Below are 16,143 nucleotides of genomic sequence, written 5' to 3'. Positions count from 1 at the left end.
GAAGGCAGAGTCTCAAAAAGAGAGCTGCACACCCATGTTTTTAGCAGCACTATTCACAATAGCCGAAAGGTGGAAGGAACCCATAAAATAGAATTTTATTTGACCTTAAAAAAGGAAGGAAATTCTGGCACATGCTACACATAGATGAACCTTGAAGATACTGTGCCAAATGAAATGAGCCAGTCACAAAAGGACAACTATTTTATGATTCCACTTACATGAGGTATCTAGAATAGTCAAGTTCATAGAGCCAGAAAGAAGAACGGTAGTTGCCAGAGGCTAGGGAATGGGAGTGGTTTAATGGTTACAGTTTCAGTTTGGGAAGATGAGAAGAGTTCTGAGGATGGATGATAGTGATGGTGGCACTGTGTGAATACACTTCATGCCACTGAACTGGGCACTTAAAAATGGTTAAGACGGCCGTGCACGGTGGCTCATGCCTCTAATCCCAGCACTTTGGGAGGCCGAGGCGAGTGGATCACGAGGTCAGGAGATAGAGACCATCCTGGCCAACATGGTGAAACCCTGTCTTTACTAAAAATACAAAAATTAGCCAGGCATGGTGGCACATGCCTGTATGCCTGTAATCCCAGCTACTCAGGAGGCTGAGGCAGGAGAATTGCCTGAATCAGAGAGTAGCAGGTTGCAGTGAGCCAAGATTGCGCTACTGCACTCCAGCCTAGCGTCAGAGCGAGACTTCATCTCAAAAACAAAAACAAGCAAAAAAAATGGTCAAGATAGTCAATGTTGTATTATGTGTATTTTGCCACCATAGTAAATTTTAAAACTTTCCCTTGATGGACTGAACCCCATTCACACACTGAATATTGTGAAATGTTAACCCGAGACCCTGGCTGTTTTGCAAGTATGTTCAGCTTTGCGTTTTAGCAGTTGTGACTTTTTGCCCAAACAGGATTTTGTTTACCAGGTTGCATCCTGCCAGACTGAGGCAGGGCAGGTCATGATCTTGCCAGACTTCAAATCAATGCTCTTTTGTAATTTTGCACACTTCTCCCAGGTTGAGGGCCCCTGGTGTTTTGGAATAAGGTCAATGTGAAACTGGTAAAAATCAACAGATAATGGCTGAGAATTTCCTTCTCCATATGTCTATAGGAGATGAAGCGACCAGGGTATGACCTGCTGACTAGAATGTTCCTGGAGAAAGTCTGACCTGTCTGAAAATAGACAGCAATGGAGGACTGGAGGACTATGCTCAGTCTACGAAGGGAGGATTGGGGGACATTAGATTAGGAGCGTGTCAGTGTATTTATCCAGCCCTGCTCGGAATCTCTGCACTGGGCGTCGGTTCTTTAGAAAGCCATCACTATGGAGAAGGACTGTGTAGTGTACCTAATGAGGCTTCTGTAGCTCAGTAGAAGTTTCTCTTGAGGAAATCTGGCTCCCCTTGCCTTAATTCTTTGCTAATCAAGCAACCTTCTGATCTTTAATTTGGTCCCATCAGGTGGACCTGCTCCTGTGGGGGCTGTACCCTACGTTACTCACCCTGCCCTGATCCCTGAGCCAGGCTTATCTCCATTGTAAATTAATTAATTGGTGTACTGGCTTTTAAATCAGCCTCTTGTGGGTTTGGATAAACATGAATCAGTCCCCGCTGAGCCTGACCAGCTCTGAGTCACTGAGAACAGTGTGTTTCTCAATCTGAGATTGCCACTAACTAGTGGGGCTTGAACAAGACTTTGCCTCAACAGCCAGTGAGAGTCCATCTCTGTATCTTTTCTTATTCTACAACTATCAGGAACACTGGCTATTGGGTGCAGTTGCCATTTGGTAAATTAATAGACCAGATAATGTGTGCATAGAAAAATAGACTTTGATTTTAACGGGTATAATGAAATTTTATTTATTTGGACGAATGAGGTCAGGCTTGGCTGATTCAATGAAAAGTGTGAATTACTGAATTTGTAAAAATGTGATAGCTCTCAGTTACATTTCATAACTGAAACTGAGCCATCTAGTTATTGACTAATAGAATTCCATCTTTAAAAGGTAGGTAGGCAGATTTGTAATTAATGTATCAAATCACTAGCCTCAAGGCCCCTTTGTTTTTTTGGCATGTTTAGTATTTTGAAAAACAATGTGTTTTCTGAAGCCAACCACTTTATCTTATCTAGACAATTAATTTGCTGAGGATGTTACTTTTTCCACTTATGGGTTTAAGGATAAGCTTGCACATAAAGTAACATTGTAGAGGCCAGACATTATTCAAGTGAGTATCTAAAAAGTTCTGATGGCCATGGTCCTTGTTAATACACATTTAATGATGTCTCTAGTGGGACAAGAAGGAGAGCCGATGTTCTTCCTGAGTCTCAGGGCTGTGAACAAGGTGCCAAGGACTTGGGGCCAGATGTTTACAGGTTCAGTACACGAGAGCAGGGACAACCATAATTACCTTAAAACGAGTGTCAGTGTGTCTGGAGTTGGTTCCTGCAGGTGGGTTCGCGGTCTCGCTGACTTCAAGAGTAGAGCTGTGGACCTTAATGGTGAGTGTTACAGCCCTTAAAGATGGTACGGACCCAAAGAGTGAGGGGTAGCAAGGTTTATTGTGAAGAGCGAAAGGACAAAGTGTCCACGGCATGGAAGTGGACCCCAGTGGGTTGCCACTGCTGGTGGGGGTGGACAGCTTTTATTCCCTTATTTGTCCCCTCCCATGTTCCCTTTCTGTCCTATCAGAGTGCCCTTTTTTCAATCCTCCCTGCGATTGGCTACTTTTAGAATCCTGCCAATTGGTGCATTTTACAGAGCACTTATTGGTGTGTTTTACAATCCTCTTGTAAGACAGGAAAGTTCCCCAAGTCCCCACTTGACCCAGGAAGTCCAGCTGGCCTCACCTCTCATCAGTACTCCCCAGGAAGGGACCCAGAGCCCCAGCAGAGTCACAGTCATGTGCCCAGCTGGTGCTTCACCTCATTGCTCCTGCTCTGAGCTGGGTCACTCTGATTTTAAGTTCTATAATTTAGATGTATGTGTATAAACACATTACTCATATAAATGGGACCTCTAGAAATAAACAATAGTTTTAGTATAATGAATTTTTTTAAAAATAATTAAGCTGTCAAAAGGAAGAAATTGAAATAAAAAATATTTACGATTCTGTGAAAGACAGCTTTTCTGAGCAATTAGAAAACTGGACTAGAAATATGAAGCCTTGGTTTTCTATTCTAAATCTAACCAATAACCATTAACTTGATTGGAGGAATAATTTTGAGCTCCAATTTCTTAAAATAAAAACCTATATATAATGTCATGGTGCACTATTAGAATCTGGCTGTCCAGAGCTGAGGTTTTTCCCAATTGGATTAGGCTTCAGTACAAACAGAAATCTTATGACCAACACCACTGTATTTCTTAAAGTGGTAATCCTGTATCAATGCAAACTGAAAATTATTCCCAGATATCTGAAGTAGTAATACATAGCTTTATGTTTTGTAATTTTACATTGCTAATTTTTAACTAAGAATACAAGCTGAATTTCTACTCTTAACAATGAGAATGGAACAGAGTGATAAAAGGAAGTGCAAGGTTTATCAGTTCTGAGTACAGCATCTTTCAGCCTGGACCCAGAAATGTAAACTTTCACCAATGGATGGATTAATTGAATTTTCACTTAATGCATGTATAAAATAGTAACTTTAGGTACACAGTGATCATAAACCCTTGAAATCTTCAGATATCCCCTTAATTTAAAATATATATTGACCGGGCCCGATGGCTCACGCCTGTAATCTCAGCACTTTGGGAGGCACAGGCGGGCAGATCATGAGGTCAGGAGGTTGAGACCATCCTGGCCAACAAGGAGAAACTTAGTCTCTACTAAAAATACAAAAATTAGCTGGGCGTGGTGGTATGTGCCTATAATCCCAGCTACTAGGGAGGCTGAGGCAGGAGAATTGCTTGAACCAGGGAGTCAGAAGTTGCAATGAGCTGATATTGCAGCACTGCACTCCAGCCTGGCGACAGAGTGAGACTCCGTCTCAAAAAAAAAAAAAAAAAAAAAAAAAATAAAAAAAAAATATATGTTTTTATATATATATATGTTTTATATATATATACACACATCTTATTTTCCCTATTGTAATGTGAATAACATTTATTTCTAATACCCAAAAACTTAAAAAGCACAAATAAATAAAATAGTTTATATAAAATAAGGAAAAAACTATATTCACAACTCAGTATTAAGGGATGTCTTTCTTTCCATTTGTCTCTAAACAACCTACTTCTGGGATAGTTAGTGCTTCCAGTAAAGCTTTTAGAAAGCTGGACCAACTATCACCCTGAGTTCTTGCTATATAGAACATAAAATAAAATTATATTTGCAAATCATTATTCTGACTAATGGTAGAAAGAAATGATGATGGTTATGATGAGTCAAACAGAGGAGAACTGAGCAGTTGACTAGTCCATAAAGTTTCCCTTTATCTTTAATAAAAGGCCTGGTATGATTTGCCAAGTTATGTCAGTTGTTAAATTGTAAAAGTAGGGAACACATCCTTGTATGTCTGATTATAGTAAACCAAGAGATTAAGGAGCAAAAGAAGCTTTAGCACAGGATTTCACAGTTCTGATATTTTTCCACCTTTTAAAATTACTTTTATATTTTGGTTAAAAAGCATACCATAACATAAAATTGTATGTTTTAAAATTTAACCATTTAAGTGTACAATTCAGTGGTACTAATTACATTCTCAGTGTTGTATAACCATCACCAATACGTGTTTCCAAAATTTGTCATTACCCCAAACAGAAACTCTATACCCATTAAACTGTTACTCCCCTCAACTCCTGGTAACTTCGAATCTACTTTCTTTTCTCTATGAGTTTGCCTATTCTTGATATTTTCACAGTTTAATTTTTCAATTTAACCCTGTTTCTTGTCCAAGCTTTCAGTTTATAGCTGTTATAAACTAGGGAGTTCCAAATGATGAACAGGACATCCCCTCAGAAACCACACCGAGGGATGCCTTTCTTTGCTCCCACCTGTCCCACCCTCTCCCTAGAGAACACCAGTTTGATGGGATGCAAAGGGTGCGTGTCCAGACTAGGGGCTCAGTGAGACCCCAGCAGTGCAAGCTCATCTGCGTCAGTGGAGGGGATGGGGGCTGGGAGCCTGGTTTACCTCTGGGGAATGGATCACTCCGGGTCACCTCAGAGGTCTGATTTGGGTTGGAGTCTCTGAGTATCAGATCTCCCCCAAAGTGAGCTGAAACTAGCTTCTTCAAGGCTGTTCCAGGGTCAGATCTCCCCCAAAGTGAGCTGAAACTAGCTTCTTCAAGGCTGTTCTAGACTGGTGTACCACCTCTGACCACTCCATATTTCAGAGCTATGTCCTTAGGACTGGGGTAAGATGGTATTTGGGCCCCCAGAATCCATGTAGTGAACAAGTTCACTGAACGAGTGCCTGCTGGGTGATGGCATCTGTGAGACTGTCCCCGAGATCAGTCATTCTGAGAACTTGGTGTCATGGTGAATGGAGGAGGACCCCCTCTCTGCAACACCAGCATTGCTAGTGGCCTCTGAGAGCCATTTTTGAAGGCAAGGTAGATGTGGAAGTCCAAGGGGAGGCCTGGGGATGTGAGTAGGGGGATATAGCAGCCTGGATGGGGGTCCTCAGGAACAGCTGCTCTGAGCCGTGGTGCCTTGTGATTCTGTCACGCTGATTCTTTCCTTCCTTCTTGCATTCATCACCCATTTCCTCAGTTCCTGCCCCTTTGCCAGGTATTGGTGAACAGACATAACACTTCACAGAGCTCACGGCTTATATAAGGGGGCTGCCGTTAAACAAGGAAACAAACCAGTGAGACTTCATCTGGCTTGGATGTGCATCCTCTAGCTTCTACCATCAAAAGCAGCACCGATACTCTAAGTTGGTATAAATTTAAAATCTCATTCACTTGGAAAATGTCTCACCACCCACAAACCTGGATGTAAATTTTGGTTCTATGAATGAGAACCAGACATAAACCTCTTATGTTTATTCATTGAAGTTGATGTTTTCAGTTGACTAAAATTGTTCTAAGTTCCACAAAATAAGAGAATTATAGACACTTAGGATCTTCAAGGAGAAGGGAAGGTTTAGTTCTCCTATACGTGTAATTTTATTCCTTTCAAGGGCCTATGTGCATCTAACGGGGAAAAGATGTTTTTCTTATTAATTTCTAAGCAGTTAGTTAACTTCTGTTTATAGTCAACTTCTTTTTATATTAAAGCAGGAGCTCCCTCTAGCAAGAAGACTCTCTCTGGGGTACCAGCACACCTGGTTCCATCTCCCAGGCGCTTGGCAAAACTGCAAGCAGATGGCCAGATGACAGAGCATCTCTCTGGAATGCAGATTCATGCCAAGAACCTAGAAAATCAGAGCCTAACTCCTGCCCAGAACCAACCGCTGGCTCAGGATGGAGAAACCCATCAAAAAGAGCTTTCTCCTAACAGCCATCTCAATCCTGAGCCCCCTCAACACCTCAGTTCATCGGCACTGGGTCTTCCTCAGCAGGCCCAGGACCTATCCCTAAACCCGACAGAAGAGGATGTCCAACAATCACATCTTCCTCTAAAACAGATAGCCACTGAGACAGATGTCCCTGAGGTGAAAGCCAGTGAGGTGGGGCAGTCTCCCATCACCCCTACCCTGGCGCCTCCTGCGCACCCTTCCCCTCCCCTGTCCAGCGGCCCTCAGCCAGGCCAGGATGAGGAGTCAGGGGAGGCCCAGGTAACCCCCAGTGGCCCTCCTCTGGCTGAACCTCCACAGGCACCTGGCCCCACTCCCCTCAGCCCTCAGAGAATTCAGGATGAGGAAATTGAGTCAGACGAACATCTACCCAGCAGTTCCCACCATGATCCTCCAGAAGATTCTTCCCACCCTGAGGTGGTGCAGAAACTTGCTGGAGATTCTCAGCAAGCTCTGAAGGAGGAAACCTCCAAACCAGAAGCCATCCGGGTCAGTAAGCCTCACCCAGAACCACCACATCCCCAAGACTTAGCAACAGATACCAAGCAGCCCCAGGCCAGGGAAGCCCCAGGGACCTTGCTCTCTAGAATCCGGCTGGCTCCCACTCGGCTGCCCCAGCCTCAGGTGCTGGCTCCCCTCCAGAGCAGGAGGCCCACACCCAAACTCCTATCGCCCAGCAGGGAAGAGGCTTTAGGAACAACCTCCGATCAAACCATGACTCCCTCTCCCAGGCCTCCACCAACCCGGGAAGCAGACACCAGTAAACTTCCTCCCATCAGCCCTCCGCACTCAAAACCACCACCAAATCGGAACCCCCAGGCAGCCCACAGTCCTCAGCAAGTCCAGGAAGAGAAGGTCAGTGAGGTGAAACTCCCTCTTGTCAGTCCCCCCAGCCAGGAGCAAGCAGCACCGCGCATCCTGGAGGAGGCGGCTCAGAAAGTGAGGCTCCCTCGCATTCCCGTTCCTCTCCCGGAGCCAGGGCTGCCCCAGAGCTCGGGGGCTCAGCCTGATCCAAGGCCTGCAAAGGAAAGGAAAGCTCCCCAAGCAGGCGGCTCCTCCAGGAGGAGGATTCCAGACATGCAGGCCTCACCCCACAACCAGGGGCCACTTCAGCAGACAGGGGTTAGGAAAAAAAACCTCCCCATCCAGAAAGGGACGGCTGGAGGACTGGCACCTCTGGAAGAGGCACCGCCTGGGAGCCACCAGCCAGCCTCGCAGCTAGAACCCCTCCGTCAGCCAGCTCCCGCCACGGTGCCCGACCATCCCAACCCCAGCCCTTCTCTTGTTTCTTGTCTAAGCTAGTATTTCAGTGTATAACTGTTACAAACTCGGGAGATCCGAGCAACCAGAGAAGCAAATTCCATACACCAGAAATTCCTGAGCCCCCCCATGCCCAGCCATCACCTAGAGACACCCAATTACAAGAAGATAAAAAACAACATAATTCCAGAAAAAGGGCCCATACCGACCTCCCCACAAATGACCTGCCTTGGAATGTAGATGTGTCCAAACCAGGGCCATCTTGGAAGAGAGATTTTTGGAGGATTATCTCCAGAAAATAAAACTCCCGTCAACGGCGATCGGCCAGCTCAGAAGAGGCAGCCCTCACCCGGGAGACCCCTCCAGAGGGAAGAGGCCCCTGCGGAGTCGCTACAGGATAGCTCAGCTCCTGTAGAGCATCCAGGGAGAAAGGGACAGGTTCATCGAAAGGGCAGGTCTCAGAGGAGAGACATTGCCTCGCAACCCCCAGAGCAGGACAGTGAGCCCCCAACCCAGCAGCCTGTCAAAGACACACCAGCCCATCAGGGAGAGGTCAGGCCAGAGAGAGCTCTGTCCAAACGCACAATGCACTTGATTCCAAGCAGCAAACCAAAGAGAAGCAAACCTGAAAACATGGGGCAGTGCCACAGGACAAAAGCCCCGTCACTCCCCAGAACCAGGTGTCTGCTGTGGAGCAGGGCAGCTGGAAAGGAAGACTGAACACCAGGGGCAGTCAGCGCACCAAGGTTTAAGCCATCCCTGGAGCCACCAGCTCATTCAGGTCTGGGAACCCCAAGGCAGTACTGTCAGAGAACGACCAGCTATGGCTGTGTGCTGTGAGTCTCCACACTGGCTTCCTCCTGAACCCATGGTCAGCATAGGTGGAGGGGCTGGTCAGTGCTGTCCAAACCTTGGATTCCTAGAAGGCAGCCAATCTGCACTCCTGTGCCTCTTCTGCTGTTGCTGTCACACCTGGAAGAGCAGCTGTCCCAGAGGGATGCGGCTTGATCAGCTGCTGCCACCAAATTGAGCTGTTCTGGAAGGCTGGTGCCAGCAAGTAGCCTTTGTGTCCAGACACGAATCCAACCTGAGTTCCAACTCTGACTGAAGCAGGGCCATATTGCCATTAAGTTTTGTTCCCTTCATAAGGAAAATTCGCTTCTAGACTTCTAGAAAATCTTCTTATCCCTCTTGCATTATTGAGGAGTTCCAAAGCAAAAAGAGCTCTTGAGACAGGAAGCCTTTGCTGTTCCTGGAGATTCCAAACCTACAGTTAACTTGTGGGAATCTTCTGTAGGGAAGAGGACATATTTTGCATGCGTGATGCTGTGATCAAATGCTTCAGATTTGTCTTGGCAATATGTTGCCTGAAACTTATTTTGCTTGAAATATATTTCAAAATGAATACCTTCCTTCTCTCTCTGAATAGAAATCTCATGTAAATTAGCCCATGCCTTTATTATGCCAAACCATCTGGTTGAATCAATTAAAAGAATTAATGGGGAGAACATTTAAGTGAATCAGTTGCTCATTTATTCATACCATCAGGATTCTTTCGCTGGCAAATGATAGAAGTCCACTCTAAGCCAGCTTGTGTGACTCTATTAGAAGAGAGTAGAAGATTTCATATGACCAAACTATGGGAAGGGCAGGGCTACAGCAGGTCTCGGGGAGACTGGGGGCCAGTTGTGGAACATAACCAGGACTCTAGTCATCTCCTGGACTCTGGTCTGGGACGCTCACCACTTCTCATCTCTGTTTCTTTCTCCATGTTGGCTTCATTCTTTGGACTACAAATGACTCTTTCAGTTTCTGCACATGTCGGGGAACAAGGCCACCAGCAGCTCTCAAGCCCACATCTGATTTTACCTCTGGAAGCTCCCACTACTGTAAAGGGATTAATTTGAATGAATGTTCATTAATCCTAATCCAGAGAAAGTCTTGTTGGCCTAGCTTGGTTTAGGCACTCGTTCTCAAACCAATCTACTCTGGCAGGGCCCAGGGTTACCTTTAGACATACCTATTGAACCAGCTCCTATGTATGGACACTGTATTCCACCCAAAAAGAGGATAATTGTGACCAAAACAGACAACCCAAGATGTGACTCTTAAAAAGCTACAAGATATCTATTGACCACTTCCTGTGTACACAGCAGCATGCTAAACTGTGTTTGGTATCTCATATTTAAAAATGTAACTGATGATTAAATGCCTTTGTAAATGTATGTTATCTTACATAAAAGAGAGGTGTCTGAGAAACTATGAATTTCAAATATTATTTCAAGGACAGTAAAAGAAATTGATATTTTAGAAATCCAGGATATAGAAATCCTCTGGCAAAATGAAAAGCATATATAATGCCAGTAATTACCCTCTGATTTATCTGATTTGTCCATGATAAAAATAATACAGTAACTGTAGAAAACATATCATTTATTTCATTCATTTATTTTTACTAAAAGTGTGTTTATTTTTACTAAAAGTTCATTCATCCAACAAGCATTTATTGAGCACACCCTATGTGCCAGACACTGATGGTTGCTAGATGAGGTGAGGTGATGAGGATACTTCAAGAAGCTTTGTCTTTTATCAAGGGAGATAGATAAGAGGGTTCATTATATTAATAATGCCATGTGATTAGGGCATCTGAAGGCCCCACAGTGTGCTAGGCTATGTTTTGCATCCTACAGACAGGAAAATCCATTTGTTAACTTTTCCAGACTGTCATAAGAATACCAAGGAATTGGTCGGGCGCGGTGGCTCAAGCCTGTAATCCCAGCACTTTGGGAGCCCGAGACGGGCGGATCACGAGGTCAGGAGATCGAGACCATCCTGGCATACACGGTGAAACCCCGTCTCTACTAAAAAAAATACAAAAAAACTAGCCGGGCGAGGTGGCGGGCGCCCGTGGTCCCAGCTACTTGGGAGGATGAGGCAGGAGAATGGCGTAAACCCGGGAGGCGGAGCTTGCAGTGAGCTGAGATCCGGCCACTGCACTCAGCCTGGGCGACAGAGCCAGACTCCATCTAAAAAAAAAAAAAAAAAAAAGAATACCAAGGAAGGACACTGAATTTGGCCTGGGATACAAACATGGGATCAGGAAACACTTCGAAGAGAAGGTCAGCCTTCGGCTTAGTCTTTGCGGTTGCAGAATTAGTCAGCAGACTGATGGGGAGAGGAAGTTTTCTTAGCAGAAGGAACCACGTATGCCTAAGCAGAGGCACGCGCAGGCATAGCATCTTCTAAGGACCCGAATGCCAGGAGAGGTGTAGGTCTATATAGATCCAAAGTCCCTTTTGTGCTACGCCAAAGAGCTTGGAAACTTGATCTTTAACAATGGGAGCCACTGAATTTGTATCTGAGAGGCATCTGTCTGGAGGGGGTATAGAGGATGAATTTGAGGCGAGCAATACAGGAAGCAGGAGGGGTGGCAGGGAAGTTATTGCTGTAGTCCAGAAAAGAAGTTAGGCCTGAAACAAGGCTGTGGGGCAGCAATTGTCAAATTAGGTAAATATTTAGCTTGGATGTCGGGGAGGGCAGATTGTGCAAGAGAGGAAGAAAATTAAGATAATTACTCATTTTCTATGAGCTGGGTGTGCGGCACTTTAGAGTTGTCCTTGTCTCATTTAGGTGAAGAATTTCCAAATTTAAAATTACTTTTAGAAATGTATAATTTTCCTCTTTGGGCGCCTGTTTCTGAGGCTCCTGAAGGCATTTGTGGTTGCATTTCCGTTAGGGTACAAAAGGGAAGTGATAAGCCAAATTTTTGTTATCACTTCTTTGTGTTTCTGTTATTGTTTTGGTAGTATACATTCCTAATGTCTTAGACTCAGTGGAACTGGACAACATTTTGTTTGTGGTCGGAGGAAAGGAGTGGAAAAGAGTATCAACAAGAGGTCTTTAGTGCTATTATTGATTTTCTTGGTATAAGGGAAACCTCTGATTTTTACACAGAGAATAACAATGTTTAAAATTTGCCATTTTCCATCTATATTTGCAAAGTTCCTATCATTCCCATTTGACATATTGTTCAGCAAGGTGATCTTTATAGGAGCAAAAAAACATTGTGGCTTATAGTTACTACGTTAGTAATACCATCTTTAACTCCTTTAAAGAAGACCGGCACCTAATATTCAAATCAGTGGAGATAATAGTGCCTCTTGGCATGAAAGCCTTCCTCAAATATTTAAAGATCTAAATCAGTTATTTCCAAAACCTCAAAAGATAATTGAACAAAGGGCATGATTGGGAAATTCACAGAAGAGGAAATAAAAATGTCCAATGGATATGTCAAAACGTATTTAATCTCATTATAAGTTAAGCAGGATAGACTTTTTTTTTTGTACTGAATTGGCAGATGAAAAACAACTTAATGTCTACTGTTGGCGAGGCTATGGGTAAAGGCACTTTCTATGTCTCAGGAGAGAAAGTCAATTGGCACAAGTTTTCTGGGACACGTTTTACAATTTTCTGTCAAAGCCTTAACATTTTGTATATCTTCAGTCTAGTAATGCGAATCTGACGATTATTGTAAGGAAATCGCTTATGTGCAGGGATGTTCATATTAGTGTTTTTTTATGATAAAATCTAGAAATAATCTAGCTATCTAATGGGATTTTAGAAATAAGTTATGGTATAACTATATGCTGGAATGTTATGTTGTCATTATAATCATGTCGTAGAAGAATATTTAATTGGAGGAAACTATTGCATAGTAAGTAGAAAGCAGGTTAAGGAGGTAGAGCCAGGATGGCTCTAGTTATTAGCTCTGGATTATGGATTCTGCATAATTTTTATTTTCCCATCTATGCTTTTTAGTATTTTTTTAAAATTTTTTACCATGACCTATGTTTATTCAGAAAAAGTTATATAGAATTAAATTTAAACACACACACACACACACTTTGAAGAACTGTCATGCGAAAGCAATAGCCTTACATTCTGTTTTGATTTGACATCATGAACTTTCTAAGAGTTAGAGGTGATTTGCAGAGGAACAGACTGACTTGCTCCAGAAGTTAGATGCTCTGTTATGGGAATCTTACAGAAAGTCTTCATATGTTGGGTGATTAGTTTGACTGGCTAAAATGTAAGGTTCATTTTATGATCTAAGATCCACTTACTGCAACTGGCTCCATTTGTTTGTTATGAGGAATCCTGTTTTATTAAATGTAGTGCTTAGTACTAGAAAATTACATGTACTTAGTACTCCTTAGATATGTGGCTTTCAAAGTTTTATTGACCAAGATCCATAATTAGAAGTATACATGTTACAATATCGTGACCCAGTAAACACATACATACCTGGCAAAAAAAAAAAAAAAATGTGTCATAAAACACCCTTACTATGGTGATAGATGACTGATATTTTCTATGGTGCTGAATTTCAATTTTTAATATTCTGGTTGTGGCCTCCTAAATTGATTTCACAATTTTGTTTGCAACCTGCAGTTTGGAAAACACTGCACTGAGTGCCCTAGAGCTTTGCTTTGATGTTGTCCTTACTTGGAGGCCTGTTACCAGACTGCCCCCCTGCTCTGGTTACCTTCAAGTGAGGTTGGATGGGTTGACATCATTTATACTGAATTCTGCTCTGGGACAAGGATCTGGTGTATTTGCAGTTATGTTCTTTTTTAGTGTTGGGGCTCAGGATAAGATACATCCAAAATTCATATGCATACATTTTATATAGAGCTTTTTTTTTTTTTTAAAAAAAAAGGCACTTCAGAACAATCTTGATCAGCTTACTTCCTTGCCTTTTGCTCCATGACAAGTCTGAAAATCATCTAATTACCATAAAAGATCCACCAATTTCCACTTCAGATAATTGCACTATTTATATAGTATGTAGCACAGTGTGTCTGTAAATGAATTTAATTGCGTAGTCCAATTTGAAAGACATAATTCTAGAAATCACTTTTCTGTATTGACCAGGCATTCAGAGAAGAGGATAAGAACGGCCTAACCATTTCTGTGTTGATGACAGATAAATGGTGTTACAAGATCAAACCTCTAATCTTAAAACTGATTATGAGAGTGCAGTCATGATTTGCAAAAGCTGAAGACCTTTTATTACAGATTGTAACCTTAGAAATTCATGATTGCAGATAACACTAAAATTCAAAATAATCCTTGAAAATTCCAGTTGCATTACAATCTAGCCATGTGACCTTGGGCAAGTTTCAGAGTTCTCATGTATAAAATGGAGGTAATAATAGTACCTACCTCAGTGTTTTTAGGGGGATTAAATGAGTTAGTATACTGGAAACCACCCAGATCAATATCTAGCTCACAGTAAGTGCTTCTATGAGTAGTGTGTGTTCATATTAACATGAAAGCAGCAAAAATATTTGCATTTCCTGTTTATTGAAAGATGATGACACTGTTCAAGCTGGGTGGAAATATTTGGTAAATGAGATGGTCTTTGTGGAAATCCTTTTTTAAAAATGTGACAACCTTGATTTAATTTAGGAACGTAAGATTAGAGTAATATTGGAAAGAAATTGTAGTTGAGCAAAATATTACGAAGACCAAGAGGTTTGTCAATGGGCAGTCATAGGGAGCATTGCAGTTTGGAGAAGTGAGTAGGGAAACATCAGTTCTGAGATTATTATGAATGTCCATGTGATCCACACGTGAAAGACCTGTAGTAACACCTGGCACATAGTACATGCTCAATAAATGCTATCTATTATTTTTACTATGATTTCATTATTGATAAAATCAAGATCATTTATATTCTGGGTTTCAGATTGGTTAGATAGTGAATGCTGTCAAGTCACTGGTCCAGATAGTAGATATTTTATTTTCTCTTTGAGACTCAGTTGAGACAAAGACCAGCTTCTACAATTACCAGATCTATACCCCCTCGGTGTCCTAGGATAAAAATAGAAAAGCAAAGTGAAGAAAGACAGAGAATGTTTTTGCTGGAGAAAGTGACCAATGAAGTAACATCTTTGAAAAACATGTTATTCTTGAAGGATAAGCCCTTAGCAATCAAAGATCATGCTTAGGGTGTGGGATTGGGTGGAAATTCCATCAGAAATACAGTTATTTGAACATGTTAGTAGAAGGAAAGGAAGTCTTTAGTGTGTATTGAAGCTTCCTGATGATGTATATCCTATTTTCTGCCAATCGTTGCTACCCTTTTCCTCTTTTCTTTCCCAAATTCTTCTATATTAATGCAGATCGTATATAGCAAGTTTTCACTCTTGAAATTTACCTGTTCTATGTGTTTTATCTTCTTTAAAGTGTCAACTAACTACTTCATTATATACTTATCCTTTTTTTTTTTTTTTTTTTTGAATTCTGGGCCTTATTGCTCTATGTTTTAATTGGAACATTCTTGATGCAAGGCCCAAATATTGACCCATTAGTTCACCCCCACTGAAGACATTACAATGTATGAAGTTTACTGGAAAAGAACATTTTTGTACTTTATTTGCTCTTATGAATGTAAATGTGTATGTTTTCCTTTTTCTTGATATAGAAGTTGTTTTTGTTTAACTAATTATTTCTTTGATTAGACACTCAAGAATATAGCACTTCACTGTTAGCATAGTTTAATAAATGCATTCACTTTACCTTATATAACATGACTACAACATTAGTACTGTATTTCCTTGGACTTATGTTAGTTTTCTACTCTAAAAGTTTATTTTGCTATGGAAAATTATCATGGATACTATGCAAAATTATTATTTTTCTAGTTGATATTATTCTTTTCTTAGAAGCACAGATAGACAAGACTTTTAAGATGTAATTCTGTCCTAGAAAAATAGCTTCTTTTGTCACCTTTAGTTTTGTGATAGCACTTCCTAATAAACTAAACTTTTGTCTTAATTTTCCACTACAAATTATCTATCATATTAAAAATATTTAAAATTCGATAGCAGATTATTGTGTTTTCTTTTAAGCTCTTTTTTGTGATTACATATTTCAGTATCAAGACTTACAGAGATTTTAACTTTACAGGTATTTACATCATATGTATATATGCATTTAATCATTGTAGGTATGAATTATTCTTGTTAGTTTTCCTTTTTTTTTAAAAGAAAAACCCTTGCTATATGGTTTTGTTGTTGTTGTTGTTGTTGTTGTTTTTAGATGGAGTCCAGCCTGGAGGACTCCCAGGCTGGAGTCTAGAGTGCGGTGGCACGATCTCAGCTCACTGCAACCTCCACCTCCCGGGTTCAAGTGATTCTCCTGCCTCAGCCTCCCGAGTACCTGGGATTACAGGCACATGCCACCATGTTCAGCTAATATTTATAGTTTTAGTAGAGACAGAGTTTCACCATATTGGCCAGGCTGGTCTCAAACTCCTGACCTCAAGTGATCCGCCTGCCTCAGCCTCCCAAAGTGCTGGGATTACAAAGCCCCATTTGAGTGGGGGAAACAAAATAAGTGATTCTGAAGTC

General features: G+C 41.8%; 1 protein-coding gene across 1 annotated transcript in view; it reads left to right on the top strand.

The window, feature by feature from the left end:
- Window positions 1-16,143, top strand: part of LRGUK (leucine-rich repeats and guanylate kinase domain containing) — a 143,036-nt gene that overhangs the window by 89,850 nt on the left and 37,043 nt on the right. The gene's annotated exons all lie outside the window — the stretch shown is intronic.

Source organism: Mandrillus leucophaeus, unplaced genomic scaffold (genome assembly GCF_000951045.1).
Source record: "Mandrillus leucophaeus isolate KB7577 unplaced genomic scaffold, Mleu.le_1.0 Scaffold5, whole genome shotgun sequence".
Classification (NCBI taxonomy): domain Eukaryota; kingdom Metazoa; phylum Chordata; class Mammalia; order Primates; family Cercopithecidae; genus Mandrillus; species Mandrillus leucophaeus.
The sequence above is the reverse complement of the archived record's forward strand: the minus strand, read 5'-3'. Positions and strand labels throughout refer to the sequence as shown.